At 38.5% G+C, this 10050-nt stretch overlaps 1 pseudogene across 1 annotated transcript; it reads right to left on the reverse strand.

The window, feature by feature from the left end:
* Positions 1–8165: 8165 nt before the first annotated feature.
* On the reverse strand, positions 8166–9631 carry LOC308644385 (RWD domain-containing protein 4-like; annotated as a pseudogene). Its single transcript has 2 exons — positions 9493–9631; positions 8166–8970 (listed from the first exon to the last, which is right to left on the reverse strand). The product of its transcript is annotated as an RWD domain-containing protein 4-like (transcript).
* Between the last annotated feature and the right edge of the window lie 419 nt (positions 9632–10050).

Below are 10050 nucleotides of genomic sequence, written 5' to 3' on the forward strand. Positions count from 1 at the left end.
ACTCAGGAAGGAGAAAGATAAGGGGAAGAGAGCAGGAAAACAAAGGAAGCTAGGACATATAAAAAAGGCATAATACCTCACTTCTGGGAATACCAGGATACCAGCTATGGTCCCCTTCTCCCTACTGGGAAAAGTCTATGCTATCCCTTTTAAAATAAACCCTGCTTTATATGCTTGCCTCAGTGTGCTTCTCTAATGTTCAAACTTCCAATTGGTGGGAGCAGAATTTATCACCAGTAACTGGTGATATCACTAGCCCACTCCTCGCAGGATCCTAACCACCCCTTCACTGCCCCTATCTCCAGGACCCCAGAGGCCATGCCAGTGGTAAGAGAAGCCCCAGGACACATCCTAGTGTGCCCTGGGGCCCAGCATTCTGTGTGGGGCCCTACCACCCCTGGGGGCAAGTGGTAGGGCATCTGTTTTCCTGTTTTAGATGTAGTATTTCACAAACTAGTTAATTCTTGTTAAATGATGGTACTATTTAGTTATGTTCCCCCAAGGTTTGGTCATTGTCCTTGATGCCAAACAAATATCAAGGACAGGGTTTTGAGAAAAAGGAAAAAGAAGTGAAAAACCAGCCTCTACCTCAGAGCAAAGCCTGTCCAAGGAAGGGACATGACCTTTGTCCTTGGAGAGACCCACAGAGCACTCCTTGGCACATTCCCACCCTGCTAAGTTGTTTATAAATAACAGGAGAGGGAGAGATCTGCTGGGCCAGGTGTCCCTGACTCAGGTTAGGTGGGGATCCATAGCAACCCCCTAGCAGCCACCAATCAGCATGAGACAGGGAAATACCTGGGATGCCAGATGACCCTCCCAGTAGTTTATGGTGTTGAGAAACCATGTAGTTCAGCACGTACACCCCTCTTGGCTTAAGCCAATCAGTTCAAATGAATACCCCTTTTGTACTGACCAATCACTCTTTTTTTTTTTTTTTTTTTTTTTTTTTTTTTAAAGAGAGAGTGAGAGAGGAGAGAGAGAGAGAGAGAGAATTTTTAATATTTATTTTTTACTTCTCGGCAGACACAACATCTTTGTTTGTATGTGGTGCTGAGGATCGAACCCGGGTCGCACGCATGCCAGGCGAGCGCGCTACCGCTTGAGCCACATCCCCAGCCCAGTGACCAATCACTCTTACCCAACTTGTTCCTGCCAGTGAATGTGCTAATCATGTTTTAGAGTTGTTATTTGATTTTCCCATGGTGTGTGATGATTTGCTAAGAGATGCTATGATGTATGTGGGGGTCCCTTCCTTCTCCAAAGAATGTATAAAACTGCTGCAAACCCTGGGCTCGGGGCCTCTCAGCGTCACCAGTTGCTGTGTGTGCACGCAGAGGACCAAGCTAGCTTGCAATAAACACCTCTTTGCTGTTTACATTGATCTTGGTCGCTGGTGGTCTTTTGAGGGTCCCGAATTTGAGCATAACAGAAGGAGCACAAAAAGGACTCTCACCTAACTGGCTCCTGACCCCCCAACCCTAATGAGTCAGCTGATCCCAATACAATAAGCCCCAGGAAATTCCCTATTCACATTCTGGTGCCACCTTAACAGATCAGCTGACCCCAATACAATGAACCCCAGGAACTACCCTCTTGTCCCACTCTAAATGAAACCTATAAAACTCAGACCCTTGCTTTAATATACCACCATTTTCCTCCTGGAAAATGAGCTACATCAGGTTTTTGACAGATTGACTCTGTCACCGAATAAAGAAGAGTTTGCTGGTCTGAGGTCGGCTTCCTGCCTTCTGCCTCTCTATCATTTGTGCATCATTTGTGCTAACAATACCTGGAATAAAACCTTTGAAAAGGCTCTTTAAAAGCCCTCTACTTGCTCAGAAAGCTCCATCCTTGTCCCTGATGCCAATGCAATAATGAGCACATAGTTTTGAGAAAAAGAAACATGAAAGTTTATTGCTTTGCTAGCCAAGGAGAAACACAGGGGATTCCTGTCCCAAAGGCTATGATTGTGCCCGTCAACAGGAACAGGGGCTTTTAAAAAGCTGATTCAAAGGCTATATTCCATGTGTTCTCTGTTGGAGTTATAATTGTTAGGATAGCTGGCTCAAATATCCATGAGAGACACATTTTTGAGTTCAAGCAAAGGTTTATTGACAGAGAATGTCTGCTTGGCTGCCTTTCTGCAAGGTACAGTAGCCTATTGGAAAAATCTCCTTAACTACTTGGTCATGTACAAAGGAGTACTTAAAAAATAACTCATCTGGTGCTGCGATTGTTACTTGACATCTTTTTTGTAGTTTTAGTAGTTAGGGACTCTTTGGGGGTGGGCCTTGTTATGCTCGAATTCGGGACCCCCAGAGACCACCAGAGAGCTGGGGGACTGATCTCTAGCTTGGCTTTGGGAGAGACAGTTGCTGGCCAGCTTTTGTGTGCACAATACGAGCTTGCTTTAATTTGATTTAAAATTGGAGTCAGTTGTATTTACATCGTGGTTCAACAGCTTCTCGCTTTTGCTGAACCACCATTTCTGTGTTTTGTGAGAATACAGAAGTCTGATGATTTTTCATGGACCTTTTCATAAATCCTGTTTGTTTTTATTGTTCAAATAAGACACTGAATACTTATGACTGCAAAGGTGAAAGTCATTCTCTCTGGATTCTGAAGCCTCTACTAAGGTTTTTTTTTTTTTTTTTTTTTTTTTTTTTTTTTTTTTTTAATTGGGGATTGAACTCAGGGGCACTGGACCACTGAGCCACATCCCATTTAGAGACAGGGTCTCCAGGGTCTCACTGAACTGAGTTGCTTAGTGCCTCACTTTTGCTGAGGCTGGCTTTGAACTCATGATCCTCCTGAATCAGCCTCCCAAGCTCCTGGGATTACAGGCATGTGCCACTGTGCCTAGTTTTTTTTTTTTTTTTTTTTTTTTTTTTGTTTTTTGTTTTTTTTTAATAGGATCTTGCTAAGTTGTTGAGGGTCTTGCTAAGTTGCTGAGCCTGGCCTCATAAATGTGATCCTCTTATTTCAGCCTCCCAAATCACTGAGATCATAGGCCTGCACCACACCATTATGCCCAGCATAACTTCACTGTCTTTTACCCTCTAACCTTATCTCAATTTCAATTGCAACTAGCTACAATTCTTAATTGTCACTCAAGTACATGTATATACATTCAATCAGTACAGTGTTAGCATAATTGCAGCCATCTTCCTTTTCCCCACCCCCATTTTATGAATACTGTTCTTATTCCCAAGAAGTAGAAACTAGCCAGAGATAAAATCTACTGGCCTGGAGTCGTGCTGGTCTCTCACTGTTCTTTCATTGACAGATAGGAGACAACTTAATGGCCCCTGAAATGGGGACATACTGATTTCCCTGTTTTCTCCTTGAGAAGATAAAAGGATATGCCAGTTTTTCTGTTCCCCATCTAAGAGATAGGAAAACTGCCTGTCTCTGTTCCCAAGAAACAAACTTGCCTTCCACAAGATCAGGGGATGCTTACTATGTCAGTCAAGACTGAACCTGTCCCTAGTGCACAGCCATGATTCTAGCCTATAAAAGGTAACATTCAAGGGGGAGTTGCTGCTGCTGACTTTTTATAACATAAATATAATGATGGTACCTTTCTTTTGAAGTTGCTGAGGAGATTAAAATACCTTGAAAAATCCCCAAAACACTAGTTAGGGTTTGAAGTTTGTAAGTTAGAATTTTCACATATAACATAAGAAAGTTATATAATTTTTAAAATTTGTTCTTTTTAGATATATAAGACAGCAGAGTGTATTTTAATATATTATAACATATGGAGGTTCACTGCAATGTGCTTATGTATGTACATAGGAAAGTTAAGTCAGATTCATTCCACTATCTTTTCTATTGCTGTTCTACTTCCCTTCCTTTCATTTCTCTTTGTTTAATCTACTGAACTTCTATTCTTCTCTCCCCTCAACCTTGTTGTGTGTTAGAATCTACATTTCAGAGAGAACATTTGGCCTTTGATTTTTTTTTTTTTTTTTTTTGGATTGGCTTATTTCACTTTTTCATGATCACCTCCAATTCCATCCATTTACCAGAAAAAGGCCATAATTTTATTCTTCTTTATGGCTGAGTAATATTTCATGGTATATGTATTCCAGTGTATATCCACTCATCTGTTGAAGAGCACCTAGGTTGGTTCCATAGCTTAGTTATTTTGAATTGAGCTGCTGTAAACACAGATGTGACTGTGTCACTATAATATGCTAATTTTACATCCTTTGGGTATATGCCAAGGAGTGAGATAACTGGGCTAAATAGAGGTTCTATTTCAAGTTCTGAAGAATTGCCATATTGTTGTCCAGAGTGGGTGCACCATTTTGCAGTCTCACCAGCAATGTGTGAGTGTACTTTTTCTCCCTGCATCCTTGACAACATTTATTGTTACTTGTATTCTTGATAATGGCCATCCTGACTTGAATGAGATGAATCTCAATATAGTTTTAATTTGCATTTCTCTAATTGCTAGAGATATTGAACATTTTTTTCATATATTTGTTGACTGATCATATTTCTTCTGTGAAGTGCCTGTTCAGTTCCTTTGCCCATTTATTGATTGGGTTTTATATATATATATATATATATATATATATATATATATATATATATATATATAATATATAATATTTATATTTATATATATTTGGTGTTCAGTGTTTTGAATTCTTTTTGTATATCCTGGAGATTAATGCTATATCTGAGGTGCTATTGTAGGGACAGATGAGGCTGGTTTATTATGTATATTGGAGAACTTTTCTTCTAATCAGTGGTGAAGGTGATCCCCCTCTCACTGTCTTGACAAGGTCACAGTGAAAATAAGTATTGGCAAAGCTGCTCTCCTACTGTCTTGACAAGGTCACAGTGAGGATGAATGTTGGCAAAGCCTCACTGAAACCATGAGACCCTTTTTTATGTAATTGGGACTTTTCATTTTCATGCTCATGTTCCTGACAGGAGGCATGAGTATGTTAAATGCCAAACCAAATGAAATTTCAGATGTCTAGAACATAAGAGGTAGTTCATGCCTTGAAGGCTGTTCTACTACCCCTCAGCATATCAAGGAGAAAGTAGAAAGCTGCTCTTCTATCTCAGCACACTGAGGACAAACCTGATAATGGACAACAATCATTCTCCAAAAGGTCACAAAAATTTTAGGCACCACATTGATTATATCAACTAGAACCCAAGCCCATATTTCCTGTCTTTTAGAAAACCTAATCATTATGCTTATTGTACAATGTCAGGGGCTATAAGGAAATTCTCCTTCAAAGAGTAGCATGACATTTACAAGAAACAGCCCCCTGGGAGACATCCTGCCTGGGAGACATCCTGCAGCTACCTATCTCCCTGGAACATCCTGCAGTTATCAGGATCATCAGACATCTGTCTTGCAGCTGGCAGTTTTACCACCCACATCCAGCAATTGCTGATTAGAGAGCTTCCCCATCCCCAGCACATAAATACCCCTGTGTGAATAATAAAAGTTTGCAGCTTGATCAGAACTCCTGTCTTGCTGTCATCCCTCGTGTCTCTTGTCCCTTCATTCCTCCCCACCTAGGTTCGCCGCCCACGTTGATGTGTCCTGCCTGCCGGTCAGGACAGTACAAAACCCCCCACATGTAGTTTCATTCTTGATTAAGGAAAGTTATGTTATACACTTAGGAAAGTTAAGACATATAAGGATACATTCTTCTCATTTCTATAAACCTTCTTTTACTTCACATAGTGATTTATGATGAGCATACTTAATATTGGCGGAAAGTGGACTGATGTTTAGAAGTTACTTTTTATTGAGAAAGATTATAAAGATATAAGAACTAGTGCACCTTGACTGAGAAACAAAGAGAGAATGCAGCTCAACCAGTTTTATGAGAATAAATTTAGGAATTAATTAAAGTAGCTTTATAAGACATATTTTTAGAATAATGTTAAAAATATTATTCTATTTAGATTCTTGGGTTTAGAATTCTTAAATTTTTAGTTGTATGGGTTTCTGATATGTTTTAAGAATTGTTTATAAACTTTAGGATATTTTAAGTGTAAGGTTTAAGGGGAGTTTTTTAGATGGGAATTTTAGATTAGAAATAAAGTGCAAGTGTACTTTAAAACTTAACTGTTAATGATAGGTTAGGAGACTTAAAGTCTGGTTACGTAGTTTGGCATTAGTTAATAAGAAAATAGCATATCTTGGAGAAAATAGTACATCTTGGGAAAATCTGAAAAAATGCAAATTAGTGATGCATTTTATTAATGATTGATAACTAAAGGTCACATCCTGGAAAAATGTAAATTGATGTTACATTTTTCTATACCCCTAATTATGGTTAAGGAAACATTATGTCTTGGCAAAGTTTTGAAATTTTATAATCAGTGACATATTCTGAGTCTATAATGATGAGAAAAATTGCAATAAAAGATGACCCAGAGAAAGCTGCATTAGAGCTCTCTCTCTGGAGATTGCTCCAAAGGAACGACTCCTGTCTCATCTTTTTGTCGACGCCACTCATCCTTCAGGACTCCCTGGACCCCACTAGGGCAGGACCCCAGCAGATCAGGTCTATTTGGGAGTACTGTATGACTCTTGTATATGTATTTCTATCTCATTTCTGAAATGGGGAAACTTTCCTGTGACAATTGCATTGAAAATATTCTTAATGTCTTTTTTTTTTTTTTAAAGAGAGAGTGAGAGAGGGAGAGAGAGAGAGAAAGAATTTTTTTTTAATATTTATTTTTTAGTTATCAGCGGACACAACATCTTTGTATGTGGTGCTGAGGATCAAACCCGGGCCGCACGCATGCCAGGCAGGCACGCTACCGCTTGAGCCACATCCCAGCCCCTATTCTTAATGTCTTTAGATTGTGTCTCCATGTTCTCATCTATCCCAATGATTCTCAGTTTTGATCTCTTGGTGTTGTCCAGAATATTTGTATATTCTGTAGCCCATCTAGAGTCACTGGGGCTTTTCCACAAAGTACTCAGTAGTACACCATCCTCTCTCCCTGTCCAGGTGCATCTTAAGCACCCCAAGGTTTCCCTTTCTGGAGGAACTAATTTTATATCTGCCTTCTACTAAGGCACTTCTCTTACTGACTCTGTGTCCATTAAAAGCAATCCTCATCTTTAATGCATGGGTTTCCCCAAGTAAATTTTTTAAAAAGTCTTTATCTGTGGGCCACATCATACCCTTTGTCTTCACTGCCCTTCCACTTGCTGGTGCCTGGGCTAGTGTTTTTCTATGTAATTTATTATTTCTTACATTCAAGGTTCTGACTTTGTGCATCTCTAATTTTTTTTAACAGTTGAGAAATAAGTTCCAGTGAGTTCCCTTAGTTATCCACCTTGCTGAGAAGCTGTCTTCCTGCTTTGTAAGTCCAATGTGAAGGGATTTCTTTGAGGTGCTTTTTTCCTCTAATCCACAATCTTCTCTCCCTCCTGAACATCATTTTTAAGGAAGATTCCAAAGTAAGCTTTTTTTTTTTTGGGGGGGGGGTACTAGGGGTTGAACCCAGGGTGTTTTACCACAGGAATACATCACCAGTCCTTTTTTAAAAAAATTGATTTGTTAGTCAGGATATCACTAAATTACTGAAGCTGTCCTCAAATTTGTATCCTGTCTCACCACCCAGGAGTTGCTAGGATTAGAGGCATGCATCACCATTCCTCACTCAACGTAAAATTTTAATAATGATCATGCTCATTTGTCCGTTGAATTAGTTGTGTCTGACTAATACATGGTACTTGAAATTCATCCTAAATCCCATTTCAGGCATAGGTCATTATCTTTTTTCTTTTCTTTTCTTTCTCTCTTTCTTTTTTTTAAATATTAAGGCATCTTTTATTTCCATCCTAGTATAACTTTTAAATAAGAGCCAGCATTTATTCAAATGCTTTCTAATGTATTTGGCAGGTTTGTTTTTATATTCTCCTATTACACATATCATTGAAAGTTCTCATGATCAAACACCTGACACAAATCAAGAGAAAAGTATAAATAGATACCAATTTATTAAAGGGAAACAATTCACCATTGAAATATAAAAAGGAACTACAAAGAGTTTCATAAAAAGTTTAAATACTGGTATTTAAATTTCTCTGAAGCAATTTATGCTTCAGTAATTAAGTAAAAGAAGAGATGAAGACTTTAAGATGGGAAACCTATAATTAATAACTACAGAATAACTGTATATGTAAAATTCTGCTGTATTGGGAAGACACTTGAAAAGGGCTCATAGCCCCTACAAGAAGATCATACAAATTAACACTGATTATTATTTCCCATATTTATCCATTTATAAAGCTTAATAGGCTTCATAAAGTATACTAAACAGTAACATTTTCACCTTTTATTAAGGCAAGTTTGTGAAAAAATGTAATACAACCAGATCTTTTAATGAACTTTCCACTGACAACATTTTTTAATGTAAGAAACATACAAAAAACCCTTCATTTTATAAAAAAGTCACCTCAATACCAGAAAATAGTTATTGAAAGATGTTGAACCTAGTTTACTTTTTAAAGGATGTCCTTTCCTTGTCTCAAATTCCAAGTGTTATTCATCATCCTTAGAGCCAGTTTTGCTTAAATGCTTCATGAAATCAACCCAGTTCCAGCCTGGAGGAAGTTCCCCTTTGTGATCTGTTTTGTCTGCCAGTTTATGTTTCTGGGCTTTAGACAGTTGTTATTTTTTGTCTTTTTTCTTATTTGATGGAGCTATATTAGGAGTTTCAACAGAGATGATATTGCTTATAGATGTTGTAGAATTAATAGGATGATGATTCTCCATGAACTGCTCTTTATTGTCTTTGGCATATTCAAACAATGTATAGGTCATAGCAGTTCCAAGATTCACTTCCACAGCTTCCTGTAACTTGACTAATATGCTCTGCTTTACAGCTGATGATATGGTGTTGTTAAAAAAAAGCGTTCATAGATATAATTAGAGGTGTTTGGGGATATGTTTCTGTCCAGGAAATCTAAGAGACTGACTCATGCAATTGCAGAAGGGGATTTATTGAGGATCCAATTCAGCGTGCTGAGGCTCCAGGCTCACTCAAGAAGGGGGAGCAGCCCAGAGCCCGAGCAGAGGTTAAGCAGTGCTTAAGTACACTTTTTGGGGAGGGCGGAGGCTTTGCATACATCAGGACAAATCATCATGAGGCGCGGGAAAATCAAACAACAATTTTTAAACTTGATTAGTACATTCATTGGCGGGAACAGGTCGGGCGGGGGTGATTGGTCACTCCTAAGCGGGGTACACATTCAAACTGATTGGTTCGGGCCCTGTATGCTTGCGTGACAAGCTGCACAGGGCCCTAGGCTAAATGGCCAGTAGGGCGTTGTCTTAACTGCCTCAGGAATTTCAGGCTCTGGGTGTAGCAGAGGAACTTAACAATACCTGGTCCTTCACTTTTTAACTCAGGCCTTGCAGCTTAGAAACTTTACAATGCCCGGTCTTTACATTTTAACTCAGGCTTTGCAGCTTAGAAACTTTACCCTTTCATTAAGAAGGCTTTGGTATCACCATTTCACCCAATATTGAAATGAAACTGGACTTAATTCCCGGAAACTTTCATCTCCTTCATAAATAGAATATAATGTTTCTAGTTCCATCTCCTGGTCCTCATTGGCACTCATCGAGCCACTACCTCCCAAGTGGACATGTTTGTGACAACTAAGAAAAAGCAAGGGCCTCATTTTTCTGAATTTTACATGAAATTTCCCTGTTTTTCTTCCAGCATCAGCCTTACACTATTTAAATGAGTATTGCTTTAAGATGTGTCTAAATATCTGAAACTAAATTCATTTGTAAAATATTCTCTGCTATTTCTGAATTTATCTTTTCCAATATAAGTGTAGGGGAAGAAAGTCAAGATTCCCTTTAGTTCTGATGATATTTATTAAAATATACTTGGTATGGCTGATATATTAAATTAGAATATTTTTCAGTCTTCTTAATATGAAGTCATCCTGACCAACAATATAGTGCATTTCTATGTGTGTTTGGTCTTCATTTTATACTTTGAAGAGTTTTTATTTCTTCATAAAATTATTCC

This window comes from Spermophilus citellus (genome assembly GCF_964194105.1).
Source record: "Spermophilus citellus genome assembly, chromosome: 3".
NCBI lineage: Eukaryota > Metazoa > Chordata > Mammalia > Rodentia > Sciuridae > Spermophilus > Spermophilus citellus.